We start from the raw sequence: 9336 nt of genomic DNA, 5'->3' as shown, positions 1-9336 counted from the left end.
GTCTGAACCTACCCAAGATTGATTGGGGTTTTGTAAGTCCATTCTCTGACCTACTTTAGAGACAACATTTAGAACCTAAATGCTGCAAACTCCATGTAAGTGGTAAACCTACCTTCTAGAGAATATGATATCCTAGATCTATGCATTTTGCATGAGCGGTTCCACATCGGTTAAATAGGTCACTATCTGACCGCACACATACAGTCCAAAAGAAAAAAATAGGCTTATCGAAAATACATAGAAGATATTTTAATGTTATATTAATGCTTAAATCAAACAAAAAGAGAATTACATCTCAAACAAGTTTAAGTTTCAGCATCCCTAACACTCTTAAAATAAAAAAGATTATAGGTAAGGGTAGATTTCTCGGAAGCACAGAGCACCACAAACACAGCCTCAGAGCCACGCATTTGCAAAGTAGACCCACAACAAAAAGAAGCTCTAACGGAAAAATATTACAGACGGGTTGCTTCAAAAATCCAACAAATACATTTTAATTTTATGCAAAATATAGATGAAGGGGGAGGAAGGGGTAAGGGTTAGAAAGGGGGTGGGGAGGGGGTTCATGGGGAAAGTAGAACAAGAATGAATATTCAAATTCCTTAATCACAGTTACATTACAACGTAAGCCACAGCAGCGCAGACACTCATGTACAACAAACACAACTCCGATAAAACTTCAAGAGCAAAAGCTCGAAGTAAACAAATTTAGCGTATAACCAGTCCAAATTCCCTTTAAAATATAGCAAGGAACTCTAAGATATATATCTCATCAACAACAAAACTCATCACATGAAAACAGTCAAAAGTTCAAATATCCCTGTAATTGCCAATGGCTTAAAAAAACTCCAGTCAAATCGTAACCCTTTATAATGCGGGCGAGTAAGAATTAAGTCTTAAGTCCATCATACTTATTAAACACTTTCAAGGGAACTGACACCAGTCCTTGAAATTATCTTTCTGAAATCCATAAAGGGTTTTATACGTTTCAGTGGAAATATACAAAAATAACACTAATCCACAAGACAGGCGCCAGATCAGACCCAACCAGCTACAGTCCCAAATCCCTTTCTTGTGTACTTTGCAAATAGTGCTCTCAATTATCATCAATTATCAAACACTTTTCAACCCTGTACCATCATAAAACATGGTTTCCGGGTGAAAAAAAAAAGATCCAGAATAATGACCCAACTTATTATTCTTGTAAATGACCTTGTAAAATCAGTATACAACAAAATAAGAGGTTGGCCTGATCCTATTAGAACAAAGAATTTAACAAAGTAAGCCATGGAAAGTCCTGTTTAAAATGCAGATGTACGTGGCAAAAATGTAGACAAAGACGAAACAAATATATCAAATAAAAGCGGTTCAAAGACGGGCAGCGCTTTTGGGCTATGTCCTACTTTGTCCGTACATCCAGTATAACTGGAATGCTATACATTTTTCTGTTATGTGTAAAAGTTCAAATGATCTTATTGCAATCCGCACTGATGATTATCGCATTCCCTTAACAAACAAATAACGACTGTATCATCCACTATCCTACAGATTAATTTCTGAAATTACTAAATGCTACAAATACATACTTCCTAAGACTTTAGTTATATGGAATAGCCTCCGACCAGATACTATCTTTCTTCAAGTTCTTCTGCAGTTCATTGTTGCTGTTAGCAATATTGAACAACAAAAATGATGTCTAAATAAGCAAATAAATTTTGTAATCGAGAATGACATGAGTCTCGAGTAAATGATGTGTTCACAATACTAAATATAGATTTAGACATTAACAACAAATTTAACTGTTTTTATTTCCTCAACCGCTATAATCATGATGAAAAGTTATATCACTATAATATACCCACATGATGTTACGACTTCATTACCAAATATTGCGTTGCTACAATATTGGTATGACAGTTTTAAAATTCAAAATAAATGATCCAGCACATAATTATGTATCAGAATTGGAACTATTATTCAACAGCTTATAGATACCACCAGTTTTGCTACGGTATTAAATTTTGTTATCATTAAATAAAAAGAAAAAAACAGTACATAGTTTGTCATATTTTCACTTGGTTTGAGCTGTGCAGGGAATCGTTTTCGAGAAGCCTAGCGAAATAGTAACAAGAGGGTCCTGAATCGCTCACCTGAGTAATATGAGCCACATGTTTAAAACGGCAATCTGATGCTAAAATATTAGAAAGTAGGTCAGCAGGTCACGTTAATCGTCACTGAAAGTCAGTTTTAAGATTGGTATGCAAAACTGTACATGTCATCGAAATTTCATGGCTGTATCTTAAAAAACAAGAAAGTAGGTCAGTAGATCAAGGTCACAATCAAGTGGCCCTAATCGCTTGGGGTCATCAGGTAATTATAATTAAACAGTCTAGGAAATATGATCTGATAATTTCTGACGTATTTATTTCTATATAACTCATATAGCAAGTTACCCCAAGGACAGGGCCTCTTTTCATCCCATGGGCATAATTTGAACAATCTTGTTAGAGATCCACTAGGCAATGCTACATACTAAATATCAAAGGCCTAGGCCTTGAACATTCAAACAAGAAGATTTTTAATTTGTTTCCGTTTTTTTAAGTTTATGTTAAATTTGGGACCCCGAGGGCAGGGTCTGTTTTCACTCCAGAGGCATAATTTGAACAATTTTGGTAGAGGACCACAAGGCAATGCAAAATACCAAATACCAAAAGCCTAGGCCTTGCAGTTTCAGGCAAGAAGATTTTTAAATGTTTTTCCTATATGTGTATGTAAAACTTGAGACTCCCGGGGCAGGGCCTCTTTTCGCCCCAGGGTTATATTTTGAACAATTTTGGTAGATGAACCACAAGGCAATGCTACATACCAAATATCAAAGGCCTAGGTCTTGTGGTTTTAGACAAGAATATATTTTTTTCCTTTACAAGTCTGTGTAAAATAAAACAAAGACAAACATCAAACAGGGAATGCCACGTACCAAACACGCAGCCTCCCCAAAACGAAACCCACAGCACGCAGACGTGTACACCACAAACAAACAAACACACACACACACACAAAGCCAACACACGAGGACAAAACGAACAAACAAAGGAACACAGTGGGGCACCGCCTTGGAACGGTCAGTGGCAAAAACACCACTGTAGAGCTTAAACCTGTTTATGGTGCGCACCCAACCTCATTCTTACCCCCACCATGTTTCAAAGACACGGGACAGTGTCAATAAAAGTAAACCCTTTCCGGGTGAATCTCTAACACACGTAATGGAAACAAAAAGGCATGGCATGTAAACACAAAAATGCTCGTGTATAAATATATAAAAAGCAAACCTTAAGAACCAAAAAACGTATGTACTCAATGTCTTTAAGGAAGACAGAGCAACAAGAGAAACACCCTTAAGGGCCCGACGAAACAGGCCAGAAGACAGATATCAAAACAGTTCAGTCCTGGTGGGAATTTAAAAACTGCTTATCATAGTGTCTTCCCCCTCTTCTGTCAGACACAATCAAAGAGGGAAGCGTAGTGTCCAACTGTAAACGCGTTGAGCATTAAACACGCGGTATGTCTCAAAATAGTTGGGTCGTAACCTGTTTTAATGAAACGGTTTATAATTTTACCAAATACAGTGTCTTTAAATTACTATTGAATTTTAAATCCAAATCGGAATTACGATAATAACGGTAACCTTGCTGGAGAAATTTACTTGTAATATATTGATTACGTTCATTGAAATCCTTGACATGACTACACGCTCTGGCAGACCGAATTAATTGAGAAATATAAACCCCATAAGATGTAGCCTGAGGTACATTCCCATCCGAATGAGGAAAATTTACAATACTAAAATTAAAATAATCCCTCTTATCATAAATTTTAGTATGTATAATATTGTCATAAATAGAAAGATGTAAATCTAAAAAAGAAGCATCAGTATCCGAATTGTTAGTTTTAATTAACTGAAGCTCCCTATGACAAATAGTATCCACCAATTGACCAAAAACGGATTATCCATATTAAGAATATTATCCAGATAGCGTGATGTATTATTAAATGCAGTTATAATGTATGCCTGCGTATCTGGAGAAAGCTCAATATAAAGTCTCTTTCATAACAATGTAAAAAAGCTCTATCCCTTGCGGTTTTGGACAAGAAGATTTTTAAAGTTTTTCCTTTCTGTATGGAATTCAATTCATTGAACAGTTTTGAAAGGGGGCTACCCAAGGATCATTTCTGTGAAGTTTGGTGTAATTCTGCTTAGTTGTTTTCAAGAAGAAGCTTGTTTTAGAAAATGTTGACGGACGGACGACACACGACATACGACATACGACGGACATCGAGCGGTCACAAAAGCTCACCTTGAGCTCAGGTGAGCTAAAAAGTTACTTCTTTTAAATGCTCTTTGCTAACCTTTTAAATTCATTGAAAGGTTTATTATACAATTTTTTTCTAATTTTGGTAATGAACGTCTTAATCGCATAAGTGGCTTATAGGCATTTTGGCTTAAGTGGGAACACTCCCACAATAATACCTTTGGATTTTATTTAATCACCCCTTCGATATGGTGCCTGCTTTTTAGTTTTGTTTTTGGCTGTTTCTGTGATATGTAAGCTATATAACCTCAGATCCCTTCTCAAAATAACAGTTTGTTTAGTTCTGCCCGTTGTTTTCTCGTTAAACACAAGTCCATCATTCTAACTGGGAACCATACGCTGCTTTTCATGGAACTACACTATGTGTATCATTGAGGTTCCATGTACACCACCGTATGAACACATCTGCTGATGTCTCTTAATTATATCTTTTACTGGTAACATGCATAAATGTTGCGTTCTGCTTAACCCGGGGCTACAGGGCGTGGACGATTGCTTCCGCTTCCACTAGCGTCCATGAACAGGCTCAGTCAAACCGAGCCTGCAACATTTCTATTTATGTCTTGTTGTGTGACCTGTGGTTTTCAACATTTTCTATTTTAGGATTGTTTTGGTGGTAGTGCACGATAAATGCGTAAGTGGTATATTTTGGTGGTGGTACTAAGTATGTTGCAGATAAACTGTTCTTCCATTAATAATTTTTAACCTGGCTTACAATATTTGTTTAAAGATATGTAATTGATACTATTATCTTTTTTTTACGTTTCTTTAAAGATGCTTGGTTTTGGAATAATGTCATTAAACTTTGTACTAATGGTATGTATGAATTGACAACTACAGAGACAACAACGCTGCTTTTTATTTTGTTGCAAAGAAAATGTCGTTCAGATTGATGTTAATCGAGCATCAAACGTTCAAGTCATTTCCACTGCCATTCACTTTGAAAAGGCACAAACAAACCGAGCCTGTGATATTTTCATTTTCATTCATGAATTGGGAGCCTATATTATTAGTACAGGGCGACTGGTTGAGCTGCGTGTTAGCAGTTCAACCAGAGCTTTTATGTGTTGAATTGAACATTCTCGTATATGGTAGATTATGTTCTGTTACAAGTATTGTTTGTTTGTTTTTTCAGCTTCAACATTTTGGCTTGGATGTTGTTCCAGTACAACCTCTTTCGTAGTTAAGGATATTGTTAAACCATCCTTGGTGGTGCCTGCTTTTAATTATTTTTATATTCTAATATAACATTTCGGATCTTCAAGAACTTTTTTTCATCGGCACAAAAGGTTATAGCTTTTAGTAATTCTTGGAATCTGAGCTAAGATATGTTTATCAGTATAATGCACCAGGAAATTTCAATAACCGTGGAAATGTGATTCCTTTGTTATTACTAGAGTTTAAATAATTGCAATTTTTTTTAAATCGGCGTGTTGGAAATCACAATTTTGATAACAATTTCTCAGACAGATTTTTTATTGCACTGTAGATTTTAATGTAGATTTTAATAATACTTCCCACAGTTGCAAATAAATATGTGGTCTATTATTTGGTGCGATAAAATGTATAGGTCCGAGGTATTTGCCCATGGCTAAAGAGATTCGCACAAAACACGCTGATTTTAAGACCTTATTTGGAATGATTTGAGGTAGCAAACGTTTTAATATCATACTTTCTTAAAAATGACAGCAACGTTGCCGTTGTAATATATTAACTGACGGGTTGCCAATTATTTCATAAAACAAAATTTCATAAATAAATTTAATTTCTGTATACCAGTCAATGCCTTATTCTACAATATCCGGATAAATGACATTACGCCGTATTTTCTCGTTTATCAAACATTTATATTACCTTAAGAATGCAAGAATGGCACCAGTACTAGAGATGATACAATCGTGACAATTCGCATTGTCACAATGTCACATTGACCAAAAAGTCTAACATTGAGTCGTGACGAATACATCTGTCGCCTTTTTGACCACGAAGTGACGATACCTTTAAAACCTGGTAAAACCTACTTGTCTTATGTCATCTTTACAGTAGAGAAAAACGTTAAAAATCCTTTTACAACACTTACATATGTGTAATTGAATGGCATGGCAATGCATAAGATAAGTTTAGTCAAAGAGCATACATATTCTATAACGAAATGTTCCAGACTCATAATTAAAGCGAAACCATAGCACAAATACATTTGTTTACTGCTTGAAGTCAGATGAAAACATTTCCTGGAATACAGGTCAACAATTCCTCCGGGACGTCGGGCTGTTTCTGATAATATTTTGTCAGTATGATTGATCAACTTTTTGAGGTTTCTTTGAACAACCCGGATTTCCCTTATACGAGTAAATAATATAAACTCCTTGAATGTTACATCAACGAGAATGTATCACTTCATTACAACTTTACTTAGATTTTTCTGAGAAAATGCAATTCAACCATTGATCACTAGTGTTAATGACGATATTTATGAGCATATTTGAGCCGCGACATGTGAAAACCAACATAGTGCATTTGCGACCAGCATGGATCCAGACCGGCCTGCGCATCCATGCTGTTCGCTAACAGTTTCTCTAATTCCAATAAGCTTTGAAAGCGAACAGCATGGATCCTGATGCGGATGCACAGGCTGGTCTGGATCCATGCTGGTCGCAAGCGCCTATGTTGGTTTTCTCATGGCGCGGCTCATTTGTGATAATTATCTGCATTATTGTGCAGGCGTTTCTTGTGAAAATGATCCAACTAGAAATTTATTGCAAGAAGAAAATGCCATATGAAGTGCATTGTCAAAAGAAACAAACAAACTTGTCGTTTGAGAGAAATTGAATTAACCAGATTTGTTTGTTGTTTGTTTGTTTGCATCTTTTTATCAGTTATTTTTCAGTTACGTAACGGCGGGAAGTTGATATAACCAGTGTTCCCGGATTCCGTACAAGTCAAGGCCTAACCTGTTCTCCGCAAGTTATTGCCAATTTCTCCATATGAAGCAGAGGTGGAACGAATGTTTTCGGGCACAATGTTTTTTATCAGTCGTCACGGAGAACATAAATCTCCGCCATGGATCGAACTCATGACTATCTCCCTATCGAGGTAAGTGGGTGTCTACCTCCTTTCCTTTTTCAAAACTTAACAGATATAGCTCTACCTACTAAAGTTTGATTTTATAATCTTTATGAAAATGTTCAAGCCTAAAAGACTTTATAGTTTTCGTTAAACGAATAATCCTAGTTTGCCTCCCCACCAATACCTAAGGGAGGATTGATTGCCGAGGAGGTGTTAGTAAGTAGTATAATAACATTCTGACATTAGCTTGGTGAATTTCCACTTACTTCTTATGTGTACTTTGTCAAAATGTACCAAAGTAAAATATATTATTGATAAAATTATTTTCTTGGCTTCGAGACAGATATTAATGAAAATAAAAATTGTCTTAGCTATGAGACTGAGTATTCCAAATGAAATACCCTTACCCGCGAACCAATCACGGATTACTTTATCTTATTGCGTCTTTATTATTCGATGGCATCTTTTGCGCCTTATGTTGTGCTTAGGTTAACTGGTTCTATTATATCCGCGGCTGATTTATCTACACACTTGCTGAAGTCATTGCTAAATTACGTAATTATATGTGTCCGCAGTTATCGTTTACCAATTCGGATTCCAATGATGCAGAAATCAACGTAATGGAAGTTTGTAATATATCAGCACATAAATATGTCACGCCAGTTAAACTTCGGTGATAGGAAAATCCCAGCATCAGTATTTGGTATGTCCGTGATTGAGATCTCCTTTTCCAAGGACATTGTAAGTTCACTTTGTCTCACTTATGAGACAAACTATTCCGAATAAATTACCGCTTTGAGATAATATCGAAACTGTAGTCGGATTTAAGACGATTTATGTATCTAGAGTAAAACATTAGATAATATAATTTAAAGGAAAATTGGTGATACTACATTTTAGATTTCGTCATTAAGACAAAAAGTGTCATTTTTCATTTGCGTCAACGCTATAATTATGATAAAAGATTTTATTGTTATAATTTATATAATGTACCCTCATTGTTTTATGAATTCATTTTCAATTATTGCGGTGATATAATATTGGTGTGACAGTTACTGGAGAGCAAAACTTTGTTTGAGACACAGGGACAATTAAACATTCTTTTTTGAGCAATTAACAGTAGAGATTTAATGAACAGTGTTAATAGCTTATAGATAACATTAGTTTTAAGAAGACAGTCTAAATTCATAATGGTGTCATAATTAAATTTTGTATTTTCAAGTAAATGTATTGTTCATCTTGTAGTAGCGATTTCTGTGAAAATTAAACAATAATTGATTTCCATTTTGCTTTACCAATAAAAGCTTTTACCGCAATGGGGCACGTGCGGTTTCAAAAATGTATTTCAAATTAAAACTGATCAACATAGAGTTACCGTTACCATTAGGTCTAGACGCCAACTGTTTTTATTTGTCAATTTACGTCACTAATGTATCTGAGTAGGTTCTTGCATATTTATGACAATAATACTATATTAATTTACAATTTCCAAAGGGCATACTTGTTAAAAGGATTTGGTTAGAGCGAAAAAGTTGTCTGTGTCGTCGTTCATATAACTTATGGTCCGGATCCTCATTTTGAAGAGAAAATTCTTCAATTTAGTATGGTTCTTATTGTGCATGCTAAGAGCTAATTCAATACAGTAAATGTCTCATTATTCAAACAAACGCAGTAGCAATATCAGATTACCGCTTATTCTCCCAACCAATCACTGTCCGAAATCACCACATGTATCGCCGCATGGCAGCACGGATGTTTCAGAACAACCCAAACAATTGCTTTCTCACGGATGTTAACAATTTGAAGACAGATAAGATATAGCTTGTAACGACTTTAGTAGTCGAATCGTACGCGAGAAGACCAAGTTTCACTTCATATTTGTTTCAATTTTATGTACTTT

The sequence above is a fragment of the Mercenaria mercenaria genome, chromosome 14, assembly GCF_021730395.1.
Source record: "Mercenaria mercenaria strain notata chromosome 14, MADL_Memer_1, whole genome shotgun sequence".
In the NCBI taxonomy this organism is placed as follows: Eukaryota; Metazoa; Mollusca; class Bivalvia; order Venerida; family Veneridae; genus Mercenaria; species Mercenaria mercenaria.
This window is presented reverse-complemented; position numbering follows the sequence as displayed.